The sequence below is a fragment of the Lithobates pipiens genome, unplaced genomic scaffold, assembly GCF_037356315.1.
Source record: "Lithobates pipiens isolate NorthernLeopardFrog02 unplaced genomic scaffold, aLitPip1_a1.2 Scaffold_22, whole genome shotgun sequence".
Lineage (NCBI taxonomy): Eukaryota > Metazoa > Chordata > Amphibia > Anura > Ranidae > Lithobates > Lithobates pipiens.
The window spans coordinates 271,221,652-271,238,911 of NW_027507784.1; positions in this window are offsets into that span (position 1 = coordinate 271,221,652).

A 17,260-nucleotide genomic window follows, 5' to 3' on the forward strand; every position below is an offset into this window, starting at 1 on the left:
GTGGGCTAGCAAACACGGGCAGGGAAGGTATATCACTTTTACTGCCCACTGGGTGAACCTTCTGATGGCTGTCAAGCATGTAACCTGTGGCACCCGTGTAGATTTGGTTTTACCACCACGGATTGCATGCAGGCCTGGCTCTTCTTCTCCTCCTCCTCATACTCCATCCTCCTCCCTCTTCTCCTCGGCTGACTCCTCCTTTTCTGCTGCTAGCGTCTCTTCTGCTGCGCCGCCCAAGCTCCCCAGAACCTATTCGGCATGCCAGGTGAAAGGTTGCCATGCCATGCTGCATCTGTTGTGCCTGGAAGCCAAGAGCCACACTGGCCCTGCACTCCTTTCAGCTTTGCGTTCACAGGCAGATCAGTGGCTAACACCGCTTAATTTGACAGTTGGTAAAGTGGTGTGTGACAATGATGCCAATCTGCTTAGCGCATTGAAACAGGGCAAAATTATGCACATGCCATGCATGGCACACGTCTTAAACTTGGTCGTGCAGCGATTCGTTGTCAAATACCCTGGGGTCCAGGACATCTTGTGGGAGGCAAGGAAAATCTCGGCCCATTTCAGAAGATCTTACACAGCCATGGCTCGCCTTGCTGACATTCAGCGGTGATACAATCTGCCAGTCAGGCGTCTTATTTGCGACTGCCCGACGCGATGGAACTTAACCTTCTATATGCTTGATAGGCTGCTCCAGCATAAACGTGCAGTTAACATCTACCTGTATGAACTCTGCGGCAGAACAGGTTCTGGGGAGCTGGTTTTTTTTCAACAGCGCCAGTGGCTGCTCATACGCGATGCATGCAGACTTCTGCGGCCGTTTGATGAGATCACTAAACTGGTCAGTCTCAGCCATGACACCATCAGTGACATGGTACCTTATGCCTTCTTTATGGAGCGTGCATTGCGTCGTGTCATTGATCAAGCCATGGAGGAGCAGGAGCGGGAAGATGAGGAAGTGGCAATGCTGGATGAATTCCCAGGGGGGGCTACTCTATCTGAGACAAGTCAACAACAGGAGTCTGAAGAGGAGTCAGAGGAGGATGGTGCCGGGGCGGATGAGGAGGAGCAAGAAGAGCATGCTTTAAACCTTTCTGGGATCCCTGTTGTTGTGCGTGGACGGGGAGAGGAGAACGAGGAGGACGACATTATCCTGGATGATGAGCAGGAGCCTGGCCACCTTGCCGCTTCCAGTTTAGTGCAAATGGGTGTCTTCATGCTCCAGTGTTTTAACAGGGACCCTCGTATAAAAAGCATAAGGGTCCAGGATCAGTACTGGGTGGCAACGTACTTAGACCACAGGTACAAACACAAAATGGTGGAAATGTTACCACCGTCACAGAGGGCTGTCAGAATGGAGCACTTCCAGGCCTTGCTTTGAGAAATGCTGCATTCTGCTTTTGCGTGCGCTGGCAGAGGAGCAATACCCACTCCCAGTGAAAGAGTTGCGGGTACCAATCCAACAGCGCCTGCAAGAAGAGGGCGGTTTGAAGATGTGTTGGTGACTTCTGATATGAGGTCATTCTTTCAGCCGACCCATCTACATGTGTCATCCGGATCCAGCATCAGGGAACGCCTAGACCGACAGGTGTCCAACTACATCGGGTTAACGGCCGATGTAGACACTCTGAGGAGTGATGAACCCCTGGACTACTGGGTGGGCAGGCTTGACCTCTGGCCAGATCTTGCCCAATTTGCAATGGAACTGTTGGCTTGCCCCTCGTCCAGTGTCCTGTCCGAAAGGACGTTCAGCGCAGCAGGGGGGATCGTGACTACCTCACATTTCTAAAAATTAATGAGACATAGATCTCGGAGGAATTCAACACATGTGACCAGTAGACCATGTATATCTCTATAAATGATTTATTTAATTGAGCACACAGACCTTTTTTCTACATTTGGCTCACTTCCTTGTGCAAAAAAAGCATACCATACTATATGCCCATACCCTCCTGTTTGAAGAGGTTGAGCGGTGTCATATTTTTGGGGCCCAGCAGCGAGTTGCTGGTATCAGTACTGCTGTCAGTGCTCTCTATCTCAGTGCTGGTGTCAGTGCTCTATATCACGGTGCTGGTGTCAGTGCACCCTATCACGGTGCTGGTCTCAGTGCTCTCTATCATGGTGCTGGTGTCAGTGCTCTCTATCATGGTGCTGGTGTGGTGTCAGTGCTTTCTATCTCGGTGCTGGTGTGGTCTCAGTGCTCTCTATCACGGTGCTGGTGTGGTGTCAGTGCTCTCTATTTCGGTGCTGGTGTCAGTGCTCTATATCACGGTGCTGGTGATCATCTCCTGCACCTTCTTCATAGCCTACCCTGACCTTTCCTCTCCTCCATTGCCTTCATGCGCTCCTGAGTCCTGAATTGTCAAAATTTCACATATAAAAAAAAGAATGCTTGTAGTTGTCGATCCCAGATTCACTTCATACATGTGTTATGTCAGTGGCCATGTGGTGGGACTATGTGTGCACAGCTAGTAATTATTTTGTGTCTGGAAATATTATGACCTGTAGGTTTTTAAAGTTCGCCTGCCATTGAAGTCAATGGGGCCCGCCGCAAACTTTGCGGTTTGCAAACTTTTGGCCACGTTCGCGGTTCGCGTTTGCAAAACGTCCCGTCGGAAATTAGTCAATCTCTAACGACAAGTGCCTCTTAGTTAGAAAAATCTTGCAAACGCATTCCACCACCACACCTCGGTGTCTGTGAATCCCCTTTATATGATTAAACTCACCAGCTGAAAAGCCTCACACTTCTGTGTTTGGTATACAGTGCTGGCCAAAGTCCGGCCCTCCTAGAGTCTGGACAATAAACTGGCCCTTTGTTTAGAATGTTTGGAGACGCTGGTTTAAACCGTTAGAATGGCCCAATCAAAGTCCAGACCTAAATCCATATACTGTATATATCCACTTCAATACCAAGTACGTACACTCCCTTCCTGCCCAAGCCAATTTTTAGCTGTCATAGCTGTCGCACTTTGATTGATTGCATGGTCATGATTTTATGTACCCAAACGCATTTTTTTTTTTTTTGTTTCAATGAGTTTTATTAAAGCAGGTATAGTAACGTACATATTGTTATACATGTCAAACTTTAAACATAAACCAATGTTGTAATCTGCATTATAGATTTCTGAGTACTTTCAGTAGGAATTACATAACATGTAAAAATAATAAGTAACAGAGGACACAAACAGGACTATACAGTTTGTATTGGCCTGGTATTTAACGGAGTAGTGATGTGCTCAGATCTACCAATGTCTAGGTAAGGCATGGGTACTGTTTAAGATGGGTTTGCAAAGAGACAAGTTGGAGGCCATTTGCACTGTCAATAGTGTTCTAGCTGTATATTGCATCTAGTAATGGTGTAGCTTCACGGCAAGCATGAGAGAAGCCCTCCAACTGTCAATGTCACCAAGTTAGGCATGCATCTGAACAAAATTAAAACCCTAGACCACGTTCCCCATGCCTATACCCGGTCTAGGGCATACACTGTATAGTCCAGGTTAGCTAGGTTGCAGTGTTGGGATCAGTAGAGTAGTACGGTGGAGAAAAGGTGGGAGAGAGCATAATCTAATGCCGAGGTTGTGCTCTATTACGCACGTGTAGGAAAGGAGAAAGGGAGAACAGGAGGGAAAGAGAAAGAGAAAGGGAGGAAGGAAGATAGGGGCTGGTGGGGGCAGGAGGGGTAGAGGGGAGGTGTAAGTTGTAGCAATCAGTTAAACTCCGTCAATTCAGCTGTGGGTTAATCTGGAGTACGAGGGGTCATAGTTAATTGGCTAGGGCCTAAGCAAGGTATGACCAATTTACATAGATTCAAAGGTCTGTGCGGTTCAGTGAGTTGATTATCGGAGGTGGAATCCGGGTCTAAGAATGTGCCTGAAGTGTCACATTAGCCTTTTCGTTTTGAGGGGTGGGCGCAAGGTTTTACGATCGGTCAGAATGTCGAAGGATGTTGGGATAATCGGGAGCGGACTTGAATTGTATCCAGCAAGCCCATCTGTGGCTAAATTTCTGTGGGGTGTCCCTGGAGATGTGAATTAATTCCTCCATGTCTGCTATCCTTTGAATTCTGTGAAACCATTCTTTGGTAGATGGGCAGGATTGGGATTTCCAGTGGAGCGGATACACTGTTTAGCTGCGTTAAGGAGATGAATGAGTAAAGATTTACGATACGAGGCTATGTTGTGCGTGGTATGATGGAGTAGGAACTGGGCCGGAGTAAAAGGTAAGTCGTCTGACGTGATTTTCCGTATCAATCTGTGAACTTCTTTCCAGTATTTTTGAATGGCAGGGCATTCCCACCAAATATGTAGCAGCGTGCTCGGAGCCTGAAGGCATCTCCAGCATGTGTTGGGGGATAGTGAATTCCATTTATGTAAAAGGACAGGTGTCCTGTACCAACGAGTTTGGATTTTGTACCCATTCTCTTGGGTTGAAACGTTTAAAGAACCTTTATGTATGTTTAGGAAGATAGTTTCCCATTCTTCAGATGTAAGCGTAACTCCTAGATCCTGTTCCCAAGTAGTACAGGCTTTTGATGCGTTAGGTTCCTGGTTTTGGAATAGTAGAGAGTGGGTCTGAGAGATAAGATGGGTCTGAGGGGCTGTGAATGCGCACAGCGATTCAAAGGGTGTCAGTTGTCTTGAGCAGTCCCTAATTTTTCCTGTAGCTCTAATAAAATGGGTAATTTGTTGGAAGGTCCATGCGGGTATGGGGGGTTTCTGCTGTTGCATGGCTAGTTGCGTGGCTGTCATCAATTTTCTGTTAGTATAGAAATGTTTCAGCAGGATCTGTTCTTGTGACCAGTTCCCATGAATGAAGTTTTTCTGCATCCCTGGGGGAAAGTCTGGGTTCATGATAAGTGGTGTGAGCGGTCCGGGAACAGAAGAGATGGAAGAGCGCATGCATGCATTGCGGAAGCACTGCAGTGTTGGTGCGATAAGTGGGTGTGGGTCTGTGATTTTACGGTAATGTGAATGACTTAGCCATGGTAAGTAGGTGAATGAGGATTCCAAGTTAACCCAATCTTTAGTCTGTGCGTGGAGATTCCAGTCCACAATTCTGAACAGATGAGTGGCGGTATAGTAATTGTAAAGGTCTGGCAGTCCTATGCCTCCTAACCATTTGGGGAGAGTGAGTTGGGAATATTTAATTCTAGGCCTACGGGTACCCCAAAGAAATTCTGTGCATATTTTCTTGTATGAGTTAAAGAAAGTCTGGGGAAGGTGTATCGGGACCGCCTGAAGTACATAGAGAATGCGTGGCAGGACATTCATTTTAAGTATGGCCGCTCTGCCGAACCAAGAGAAGGACGACTTGTTCCATTGTTTCAAGTCGTCAGATATTCTCCTGAGGATGTCCGGGTAGTTTTTTATAAATACATCCTTTAATTTGCTAGTGATCTTTATACCTAGGTACGTAATGTCATCATCTCTCCACTGGAACGGGAAGTTGGTTTTACACTGGGTCACAGATTCCGGTGTGAGGGAGATATTAAGTGCATAAGATTTTTTAAAGTTTATTTTGAGCTTAGAGAGTGAAGAGAACGTATGGAATTCTTTCAAGAGAATCGGTATGGTGGTATGTGGGTTGGAGAGAAACATCAGAATATCGTCCGCGAAGGCGGCGAGTTTCCTTAGTTCGTGCCTGGACGCCTTTAATGTCAGGGTTTTGCCTAAGATTGTTTAGGAAGGGTTCAAGGGTTAAAATAAACAGAATGGGGGAGAAGGGGCAGCCCTGTCTGGTCCCGTTTTTTATGGAGAAGGCAGCCGACAGGGTGTTATTAACTCTAATTTTCGTGGATGGGTTGTGGTACAGGGACTGAATAAAGGTGAGTAGATGGGGTCCTAGACCGATGGTGTGTAAAACTGCCTGCATATAGTCCCATGCAACCCTGTCAAATGCCTTCTCCACGTCAAGGGACAGGAAGAAGCATTTTTGTTTGGTTACCTTAATGAGATGGTGTATATTGAGAGCTTTCAAGGTGTTGTCCCTGGCCTCCCTGGCCGGGACAAAGCCTACTTGATCATGCGATATGATCATAGGGAGGATGGACAAGAGTCTATTAGCAAGAATTTTGGAAACATTTTTGACATCTACGTTAAGTAGGGAGATCGGTCTATAATTAGCGGTTTGTGTTGGATCCTTATCTCCTTTGGGTATTACTACAACGTGGGCTTCTAACATCTCAGGATTAATATGAGTATTGTCAGTTAAGGAGTTGAAGGCCTTCAGAAATGGTGTACGTAAGGTTTCCGTGAAAGTTTTATAATAAGCCGCGGGAAGCCCGTCAGGTCCTGGACTTTTTCCAACTTTAGTCTGTTTAAGGGCGTTATCCCATTCCAGTGGAGAGATGGGACCCTCAAGGTCATTAATGAGATCAGGTTTGTTCAATATGGGGCAGTACTTTGCTAAGAACTCTTGGATCGATCGCGATCGTGACGTTTGGGAGTGGGTGGAGGTGCCTAATCCATCCAAATTGTATAGTGTGGTGTAGAAGTTTTCAAACTCCTTCGCAATAGCCTTATTTCCAGTGATGCGTGCCCCGGTGGGAGAATGTAAACAGTGGACATTATTTTTATATTTTTTGGATTGAAGGGCTTGGGCCAATAGATGGCCGCTTTTGTTTCCAAACTCATAGAACTGTTTCTGAGAGAGTAAGAAATTTCTCCGAACCCTCTTGCCCAATTCCATTTGTATGGTCGTTCGGACTTCTTGGAGTTCTGAAAGGGTTTGAGAAGCTAGGGTCTGCTTATGAGCGGATTCTAGGCCTCTGAGTTTGCTAAAAAGATTTGAGAGATATGTTTTCCTGTCCTTAGCTATTTTGGCCGCAATTGAAATCAGCTTCCCCCTCACAACACATTTGTGAGCCGCCCATTGAGTCATGTATGAAATGTCGGCGGTATCGTTGGTGGTGAAGTAGTCAGTCAGGCATTTTTCGATGTCAGCGGTATGTAGAGAGTCGGTCAGAATATGTGGGTTCATTCTCCAGATATTTGCGTACTCTTGTGTTTCAGGAAATGTTAGTGTGATCGATACTGGGTGATGATCCGATAAAGTCATTGATTCTATATCTGCTGCGGTTAGGCGGGGAAGGTCTGCCTGAGTAATGAAAATATAATCAAGCCTGGAATATCTATTGTGGGGGGCAGAGAAGAAGGTGAAATCCTTATCCGTGCGATGTAAAGTGCGCCATGTGTCATGTAGCATGTGTTTTTGTAAGGACAGTTTTATTTGGCGGAGGGCTCTGTATGGTAAATGAGAGGTGCCTGCTGATGTGTCAACAATCGGCTCTAGCGGGGCATTGAAATCACCGCCCAAGAGCAGCATTCCAGACTGGAAAGCTGTGAGTTGAGCAGTTACTTTGCGGAAGAATGTGACTTGTGATGCATTTGGGCTGTATATGTTAGCTAATGTTAGGGGTCTGTCACGCCATGTTCCTTTCAAGAAGATATATCTGCCTTGGGTATCTATCAATGTGTCTGTGATCTTTATGGGTACGTGCTTGGATATCAGGATGGATACCCCTTTCGTTTTGGAGTTTGGCGTTGTCGCATGAAAGCTATAGGGGTAGTGTCCATTGGAGAGTTTCGGAGTTGCTTGAGAACTGAAATGGGTCTTCTGCAAGAAAACCACGTCAGCTCTCATACTTTTCAGGCTAGATAGCAAACGAGACCGTTTTTCAGGGAGATTCAATCCCTTCGCATTCAGGGAGATAAGTTTGAATTTGCAGGGCGAAGTCTTGGGTTTCGGGAAGGTCATGGTGGGCATCAATCTCGTGTAAAAGGTGAGTAAAGAGTCCCAAATATGTATATGCTGAGTGTAACGGTAATGAATGGGAAGGGGGTGGGGGTGTGGAGGGGAAGGGAAGAGAGAAGGAGGTGAGGGAGAGTTTCTAGAGAGGAGAGTTGGGGAGGGAGAGTATGGGTATTAGATGACTACCAAATGAATAACTCGTCAGAGAGTCAGGAGTCAAGAAGGGAAAGGAGTATGTAGTCTACTGGGGTCGGTCGTAGAGACCAGTCTCGCCCGACGACTTGGTCCAGTGGGGGTCAGGAGGATCTCCTTCGGATCCCCTTTGTGTGAGGGTGATTGGCGTCTGAGCAAGGATGGAGACATCTCTATAGTCCTGTGAGGTCTGTAAGGCATAGTGTTAAGACGATCCTTTTGGCAGGAATTGTCTAATTGTAGGGGAGCTAGTACACTGGGGGGTGATCTATTGCTCGTCTGAGAAGAGTGGTGTGTTTCTCCAATGAAGAGGTGTAGGGAGGAAAAACTATTTATGTGTATTTTTCACCTTATGTTTTTTTTTTTTTTTTTTTTTATTTCTTCTGATTCTGGATTTGTCCAGTTCGAGAGTACTCAGCTAAGCTTTGAGTTACACGGTAAGAATGTATAGTGATCTGCACTCTAAAGTTGGTGACCATTTAAGGTATTTGACTGCGGTAAAGCGTAGGCAGGGGCAATTTCCTTATAGCGTACTCGGTCTGCAGAACTGTCATTATGAGTAACGATGTAACAACGAAAAATACAGTAAAAGCATATAACAGCATTAAAATAGAAACTTGGTACACCCTTAAAACCCGAACATATCGAAATAACTCTCATTTCTTACATCGTTCCAAGGGTATATGAAATGTACATTAAGTACATTGCACTTCACTATTCTCGGTCTGCCGACAGGTAACAGACTATTCATGCCCGGCTCTAAGATCAGCGTGTGAGCGCTAATGTGTAATAAAATTCTATGTGCCTTGGAGGAAGTGTGTCCGACTGATGAAACGGCAATCAGACAGGAAGAGGCATAGCCTTGGAGGGTAGCTATAATTTGTGGAGTGTAAGGGAGCCAGATCACCGGGCAATACGTAGTCTGCCACCTCTCGGCTTTGTCCGCCACCGATATGCTAATGGTTAGCGGGAGTCCAGTAGGAGCACATTCGAGGGTCGGGGTGAAAGGAACCTAAGTTAGTTTCAAGTCCAAGCATGTACTGAGTTATAGCAACTTAGGGATAGATATAACTGTGGGGAATAATATCAGACATCCAGTTCGTCAATTCACAAGTATACGATCTGCATACTCACATATTCCTCAGACAAGGCTAGATTAGTGAGTTTCGTTACTAAGATCGTTTGACGAGAAACATGCTGTTCTATCTCAGATGTAGGTCAGTGACATGGCAGTAGGATGTGGGACAAAATAGCTATGTCCGTCTAAAATAGCATATTATGGGAGACCTCATTACATGCTCTGAGTTAGTATGGCAGCTGCCTTGTTTGGTGAAATCCATGCGAGGATTTGTCAATGCAGGTTAAAGCATATCTAACCCGGTGGCAAGTAAAGAACGAGTTGGTGTGTGCGTCAGCTTCTTGCCCTGGATGATAGTGTCAATGGATCATATCTGGTAAGTAATGTAATTTAAGTAAGCATCTCTGGGCCCAGGGATTACAGTTTACTGTAAATCAGTGACTGAGGAGAGGGGGCCTATAGATTGTTCTCAGTCGGTCAATAAATGGTGATGAAGTAAAAGTCACGTATCGGCAGGTGTTACTTAGCTGCTTTGGAAGTCAGGTAGGTGATCAATGTGCAGTACATTATGCTCTTCTCTGTTGTCTATGGTCCGGAGAGGCAGTAGGGCTCAGGTTCCTCAGGGTTCCAGCTGACCGTGGAGGAGAGGGTGGATGTTGTTGTCTGCGACGGCGGGCTTGTGGGCTGCGGCTTCTAGATCGCGGCTTAGATCTGGCCTGTGAGGGCGCCTCATGTGCTGCGGCCTGTGCGTCCTGGGACGCGCCTCTGGGTCTCGCCCGGAAGATGTCTGGTATGTGCTGGCTGAGCGGGGGATCCGAGCCCCGCTGTGACTTGGAGTGTGTCGCGGGTGTGTTCGGCGGTGTGCTCCCAATTATTGCCGGCTGTATGGACGTCTTATGAACGATTGCTAGACCTCGCGGACCGGGAGATCTTAATCAGGCATCCATCTTCTCATGGCGCCAAGCCACGCCCCCCCAAACACATTTTTTTATCATTTGGGTCCCACAAATAGAGCTTTCTTTTGGTGGTATTTGATCACTGCTAAGGTTTTTATTTTTGCGCAACAAATAACAAAACACGAAAATTTTGAAAGAAATTATTTTTTCTATGTTTCTGTTATAAAATGTAAATTTAAAATAAAACAATCAGTGCAACCCCCCCCCCCCCCCCCCGTCAGGAGAGCCACCGATCAGCTCTACTCTGTCAGACGCGAGTGAGGAAAAGCCGATAAACGTCTCTTTCTGTTTACATTGTGATCAGCTGTGATTGGACATGGCTGATCATGTGGTAAAGAGGCTCTTTACTAAGATCTGTGTAGCGGTGTGTCAGACTGAGATCACACACCACTGATCACCGTGCTGTGCGCCCCCACAGGCATGCGCCAGCAGTTATCTTGTTAGACGTCATATGACATACAGTATCTGTATCTAACATACAGTATCCCTCTGTGGGTACACCCCTCACATTTTTGTAAATATTTTATGTGACAACACTTAAGAAATGACACTTTGCTACAATGTAAAGCAGTGAGTGTACAGCTTGTATACCAGTGTACATTTTCTGTACCCTCAAAATAACTCAACACACAGCTATTAATGTCTAAACCACTGGCAACAAAAGTGAGTGCACCCCTAAGTGAAAATATCCAAATTGAGGCCAAAGTGTCAATATTTTGTGTGGCCACCATTATTTTCCAGCACTGCCTTAACCCACTTGGGCATGGAGTTCACTAGAGCTTCACAGGTTGCCACTGGAGTCCTTTTCCACTTCTCCATGATGACATCACAGAGCTGGTGGATGTTGGAGACCTTGCACTCCCCCACCTTCCATTTAAGGAGGCCCCACAGATGCTCAATAGAGTTTAGGTCTGGAGACATGCTTGGCCAGTCCATCACATTTACCCTCAGCTTCTTTAACAATGCAGTGGTCATCTTTTGGTGTGTTTGTAGCTGTTATCATGTTGGAATACTGCCCTGCTGCCCAGTGTCCAGAGGGAGGGGATCATGCTCTGCTTCAGTATGTCACAGTGTATATAATGACTTTTAGACAAATGAACCTCCTCCTACAAATTCAAGCACTTATGGGTTAGGTGAAACTACCACAGTAGATCTAAAAAACACAGATATCCTATTTAAGGCTGAAGATGCTACCACAGATGCCTGCCAATGGCAAGCAAAAGTCAAATTAAAACAGACAAAAACATTTATCAGCGCTATATAAACAAACACATTCCCGCTATTATGGGTGTGCTATCATAAAAGTGCATATAAGTTTAAAGTCCAAAGTAATCATTGCAACAATGTGATCACTTCAAATTAAATATTTAGTAGAGTCCAACAAAGAGAGAGTGCTTAAATTACATCCCAGATATAACCATTTCACCATCACCTCCACACGTGTAGAGTTGGGAGTAATACATTTCCCTATAAATCAGACTCTTACCAGACTGTGCTGGGTGACAGGCACAGAACACCAGATCTTAGTTTCAATCCTCTCCCTGGAAAATTGACGAATTTAAACAAAAAAAGAAGGAGGGATGTGGAATAGAAGGTATTTACAACCTTAGCAAAGTGGAACTTACACATAAAGAGATGAACATTTTGAATGTGGGACTTAAATGTGCCCCAAAAAAAGCACTAAATAAATTTGATGTTTGGATATACACAAATATATAAGAAAGTTTAACATAAAGAATTTTTTTTTTGAGTAGCAGACCTCTGAACAACAATATGATAAATAGGAACATAATAGGAGTAGGCAGTGGATTAAAAAATAGATCACTATTTAACCCAGCTAATACTGCAAACCCACATGTGGATGTTTTTAAAAATGTGGTTGTGAAGGATCTAATACCCCAAAAGAATATAAATCCAAGATTTATTCAGGAGGGCATTGAAAAATTGGAAGACAGGAATTACATTATAATCCGCCCCACAGATAAAGGGGGGAGGGGGGGCGTGGTTATTTTGGATAAATGTTTATATGACATTCAACTTGCAAATATGCTAACCTATGCAAATACATATGTGAAATTAAGCTCAGACCCCACTTTACTATTTATACTTTACCTAAGGTGTATAAAGACCCTATTAATCCTCCAGCACGTCCCATCATGAACAGCATAGGATCAGTTACAGCAAGAATGGGACAGTATCTCGATAATTTTGAAACGAGTTCCCTACATGAATTCCTATCTGAAATGGTGAAATGGTTATATCTGGGATGTAACCAAGCACTCTCTCTTTGTTGGACTCTACTAAGTCTTTAATATGAAGTGATCACATTGTTGCAATGATTATTTTGGACTTTAAACGTATATGCACTTTTATGATAGCACACCCGTAATAGCGGGAATGTGTTTGTTTATGTAGCACTGCCTTGATGAATGTTTTTGCCTGTTTTAAATGTCACAGTGCATGTTGGCATTCATGGTTCCCTCAATGAACTGTAGTTCATAGTGACGGCAGCACTCATGCAGGCCCAGACCATGACACTCCCACCACCATGCTTGACTGTAGGCAAGACACACTTGTCTTTGTACTCCTCAGCTGGTTAATGCCACACATGCTTGACACCATCTGAACCAAATAAGTTTATCTTGGTCTCTTCAGACCACAGGACATGGTTTCAGTGATCAATGCCTTTAGTCTGCTTGTCTTGATGAAAGCATGAGATTTCTTTTTAAAAGGTGAAGCATGTAAAAATCAACGACTCTCTTCAACTGCTGGGAGATAAGAAAATACTGTACCTGGCACCCCAGGTATGGAAGATAATTGTCATTTGGTGCTCAGCATTGACCACGTGTAGTCATATGGGGTGGAAGTAAGGTAAGGACAACCCCCCACCACCACCACAGAAGGAGAACAGCAGAGGCGTAGCTTGAAGCTTGTGGGCCCTGATGAAAAAGTTGACCTGTGCCCCCCCCCCCCCCCACTACCACCGTGTGTGCAATTACACTCACCACACGCCAAGATACCCAAAGTGGCTTAAGAGTTTAGAGTTTCTCCTTATATTAGAGGACAGGGATCACCCCTCGAGAATCAGAGGATATATATATATATATATATATATATATATATATATATATATATATATCAAATACACTGCCACTAACTGAATAACCTGCCTGATTAACGTAACTCAAGCTATCTCTCTGTTCACACCAACAACACTACACAGCCATGATTGGCCAAAAGCACCCTGCCTTTGGCCAATTATGGCTCTCTTAGCAGAGGGCAATGTGATTGACCAAAGCATGCAGGTCAGGTGCATGCTTTGGCCAATCATCATACAGTAATGCACTGCGATCTCACAGTGTATTATGGGGCATTCCGCAGCACTTGAATTTGCCGTGAACGCCCCATAATGTTCGCAGCCTTAAAGCAGTTACTCTTTCTAAAACACACCACCTTATTCATCCCAGAGTGGGGAAAAGGATATTTAAAGAGGGATTCCACCTACAAAAAAAATATTAAAAGCCAGCAGCTATAAATACTACAGCTGCTGACTTTTAATAAATGGACACTCACCTGTCCCGGGTTCCAGCAATGCTGGCAGCCGAGGCCGATCGATCGCTCGGCTCTCGGCTGCTGCCGCCACCATTCTAGGTGAGGGAATCAGGAAGTAAAGCGAATCGGCTTCACTTCCTGGTTCCCTACTGCGCATGCGCGAGTCGCGCAGTGCAATAGGAATTGTCCGCGCTGTCTCTGAGACCCGTGTGTGTCCCAGCAGACAGCGCGGCAGGACAGGAAATGGCGTAGACTCCCACGGGAGTCTATGCCCGGAAGTGGGTGTAAATACCTGTCTTTGACAGGTATCTCCACCCCGTCCCCCCTGAAAGGTGCCAATTGTGACACCGGAGGGGGGGAGGGTTCCGATCAGCAGAAGTTCCACTTTAGGGTGGAACCCCGCTTTAACTGCCTGCTACCCAGACTTATTACTACCACTAGCTTAATTTATAAAATACCACAGGCAATAAGTCTGTTTGCCAATATTTATTTTAGAAATATGGGAGAACATAAAACCCGAAGATGGGTTTTAAAGCAAATAATCGCTTTAGTACATACAAACTAATGTGCTAAAAAAAACTAGTAAGCATAGTTTGTAATTATATTGTATCTGTGTAATCTGGCTTGCAGCCCCTAAATTTGTTTGCAAAATGTTTCTTCTTGTTTACTGTTCCCTTCTGCATTTGCAAACAGTGCTGAGAGAATAGACTCACATTACTCAGATTGCTATTGGCTGCAGGACTGCCGATACGGGGGTAGTGCTGAGCCTCCTGTAAAAAGGCACAGCCCCTTCAGTTTAACAGGGGTGCCCGGGCAACTGAGAAGCATAAGGGGGGTGGTTGGAGGCAGAGCGTCAGGAGCTATCAGGGCTGCCGATAATGAACTAACCTCATGTCCTATACTGTGCCATGTGTTACACCATGTGTCCACTAGGGGCACACTCCTTACCACACATCTCTGTTTAACTATGCCCCTTGCCAGACAGGTAGATTTGGGTGCCCAAGTTACACCCTGGAACACAAATTACCAGGGAGGATTGCTGCTCCACATGACAGTCCACAGCGCAGAGAAAGGAGAAGGGCATAAGCTTATCTCTGTCACTGCTGGAAAGTATCAGCTCCATGCCGATCCCTGGCTGGCTGGTGGTATTTTGTATTGGTGTGATCACAGACAGGTATTGTGTACTGTGTATGTTGAATTGGTTCATATGTGGATAGTACAAGTTCTCCTATCTGGGCTGTACTAATCAATATCTTAATGAACACAAAAAGAATTTTCAAAGTTTAGACAAAATTTATCGAACATTTGTTTAGCTCATTACAGGAAAGTAAGATTGAATGGAGAAGTGTAGATTAGGCAATAAACCTACAATTGGTAAAAAAAGATATTAATAAACAGAATCTTATCTAAAGTGAAAAAGTAAAAATCGAGAAAATTGAAAAAAGTTTGATACTACTGTGTTACACGCTCTGTGTGGTAGTGGGGTTGTAACAGGGAAAAGGGGGGAGTGTTGGATAGCTAGTAACATACACCATCTCTCATGAAAGTAAGATTAATAATATAACTTAGATTATAAAGTCATCAGTTTTACTCAGATTAGTCAATGAAAAAATGAATACAGCCCACAACAAAAACAACCACCTCTAGTATTTTGTATGACCTTCATGATTTGTAAGGACATGCTATGAACAAGTTGGAGACATATTGCAACATCTATCTTATTTCATTCTTCAGGAACAACCTAATTTAGAGCATGGATTCTGGATAGAGAGTAATGCTCAACTTATCTCTTCAGAATTCTTCATAGGTATTCATTTGGGTTCACATCAGGACATACTTGGTAGACATGTGCACTGCTGAAATTGTTTTTAGTTTTCATTTCATTCATTTTTTTTTCTTTTCATTATGATCGCAATTCGTGAATTCCTAAATCTTGGTTGCAATCAATAGCCCGCATTTGTGGGAGTATTTTTTTAGAATAGTGTCCCATAGAAAATATTGATTATAAAATAGGAAAGTAAAGGTTTTCTGACAAATTTCTTGGGGTGTACTCATTTATGCTGAGCACTGTATACATTGAAAATAAGTGATAGTGATAACAGTAAAAAGAAATACACTGTAAATAATAATCAGTGGGTGTAGAAATCAACTTTTCCTAAACCCTATAATGGGCAAACTTAACTAAAGAAGGCTATACCACTCTCACAATTTAGTAATATGTAAAATACTCTCGCCTGCTGGCCAGCTCATTGGGGTCCAACAGTCACATTGAAGCGTAAAAGATAATGGTCCTTTAAGCCCTGATGGCACTGGCTTTGACCCCATTAACTACTGAAAACGGCACTGGCTCAGGGATACTTGCAGACAACACAGTGCTTCTTTTGTCGAAGTGCAGTGTTGATTTGGTGAGGCAGCCTCTTAACTTCCTGTGTTAGCAGGTGATCTCCCTCTGTATACTGGGTGAAACACAGCCAGTTCTGTGTTTGCAGCATCCTTCCCCCTTGATCAGGCAGCAGGCTCTATCAACATCCATAATAATAATAATAATAATCCATAAACAAATGCTAACTGACTACACGCACCGATAAGCAGATACGCACGACAAGCACAAACTGAAGAGCAGTAACGAACTGAAGCACAAATCTGAAAAGCATGAATCGTCTCTAACCAAACTTCTACTAACATGCGATAAACACGAGATCAGCAGAAGGAGCCCAAAGGGTGCTGGACGTGGTGCTGAACTTCCCTTTTCTAGTCCCGTCGTACGCGGGTTACGTCACCGTAAATTTACGTACCGTAAATTCCGACAACTTAGTCCGACCGTGTGTATGCAACACCACTTCCGGACCACTTCCGGACTAAATCCGTCGGAATTTATCCAACGGATTTGGTTGTCGGAATGTCTGACCGTGTGTACAAGGGCTTAGAGAGGAAAATGGAGATCTTGTGTTTCTGCTTCAGAAACATGGATATCTGTTTTCCTCTAGTTAAGGCACCCCGCACACAGAAATCATTCACTAGGAGCACACTTGACCCTTTGATCGCTCTTGATGTTAACCCCCTCCCCTGCCAGTGTCATTAGTACAGTGAGTGTGCATTTTTTTTAGCACTGATGACTGTAGTAGGGTCACTGGTCGTAATGTCACAATCCCACAAAAAATCGGTCATCACTGCAATTACTAGTAAAAATAAAAATATCCCATAGTTTGTAGCTGCAATAACTTTTGAGCAAACCAATCAATATATGCTTATTGGGATTTTTTAACAAAAACGTGTAGCAGAATACATATTGGCCTAAATTGATGAAGAAATTTGATTTTTATATTTTTTTTATTGGATATGTTTTATAGCACAAATTAAAAAAAATATATATATTTTTTCAAAATTGTTGTGTTTTTTTTTTGTTGATGTATATTCAGAATAGTTTTACTTTAAAAGTTCTCTAAGAAAAAGTTATTCTTCGCATTTACTTACTGAGGTAACATTTCAGTAGTTTACAGCCCTCAGCTGAAAGCATCCATAGAAGAGCTGTGTGATTGTGTGTTTGAAGGTTCAACCCTAATTTCAGTTCAGCAAGCTGAGATGGAGTAGTTGTTGAGGGAGTTGCTTCTACATACACTTAAAGCACATACCTGTATGGCAATAACACCCCTAGAAACCAGTCTATGTGCAAAGCTTATCTCAGACAAGGGTGTGGACCTCAAACAGTGCTAAAAATTAAAGAACTGCAGGC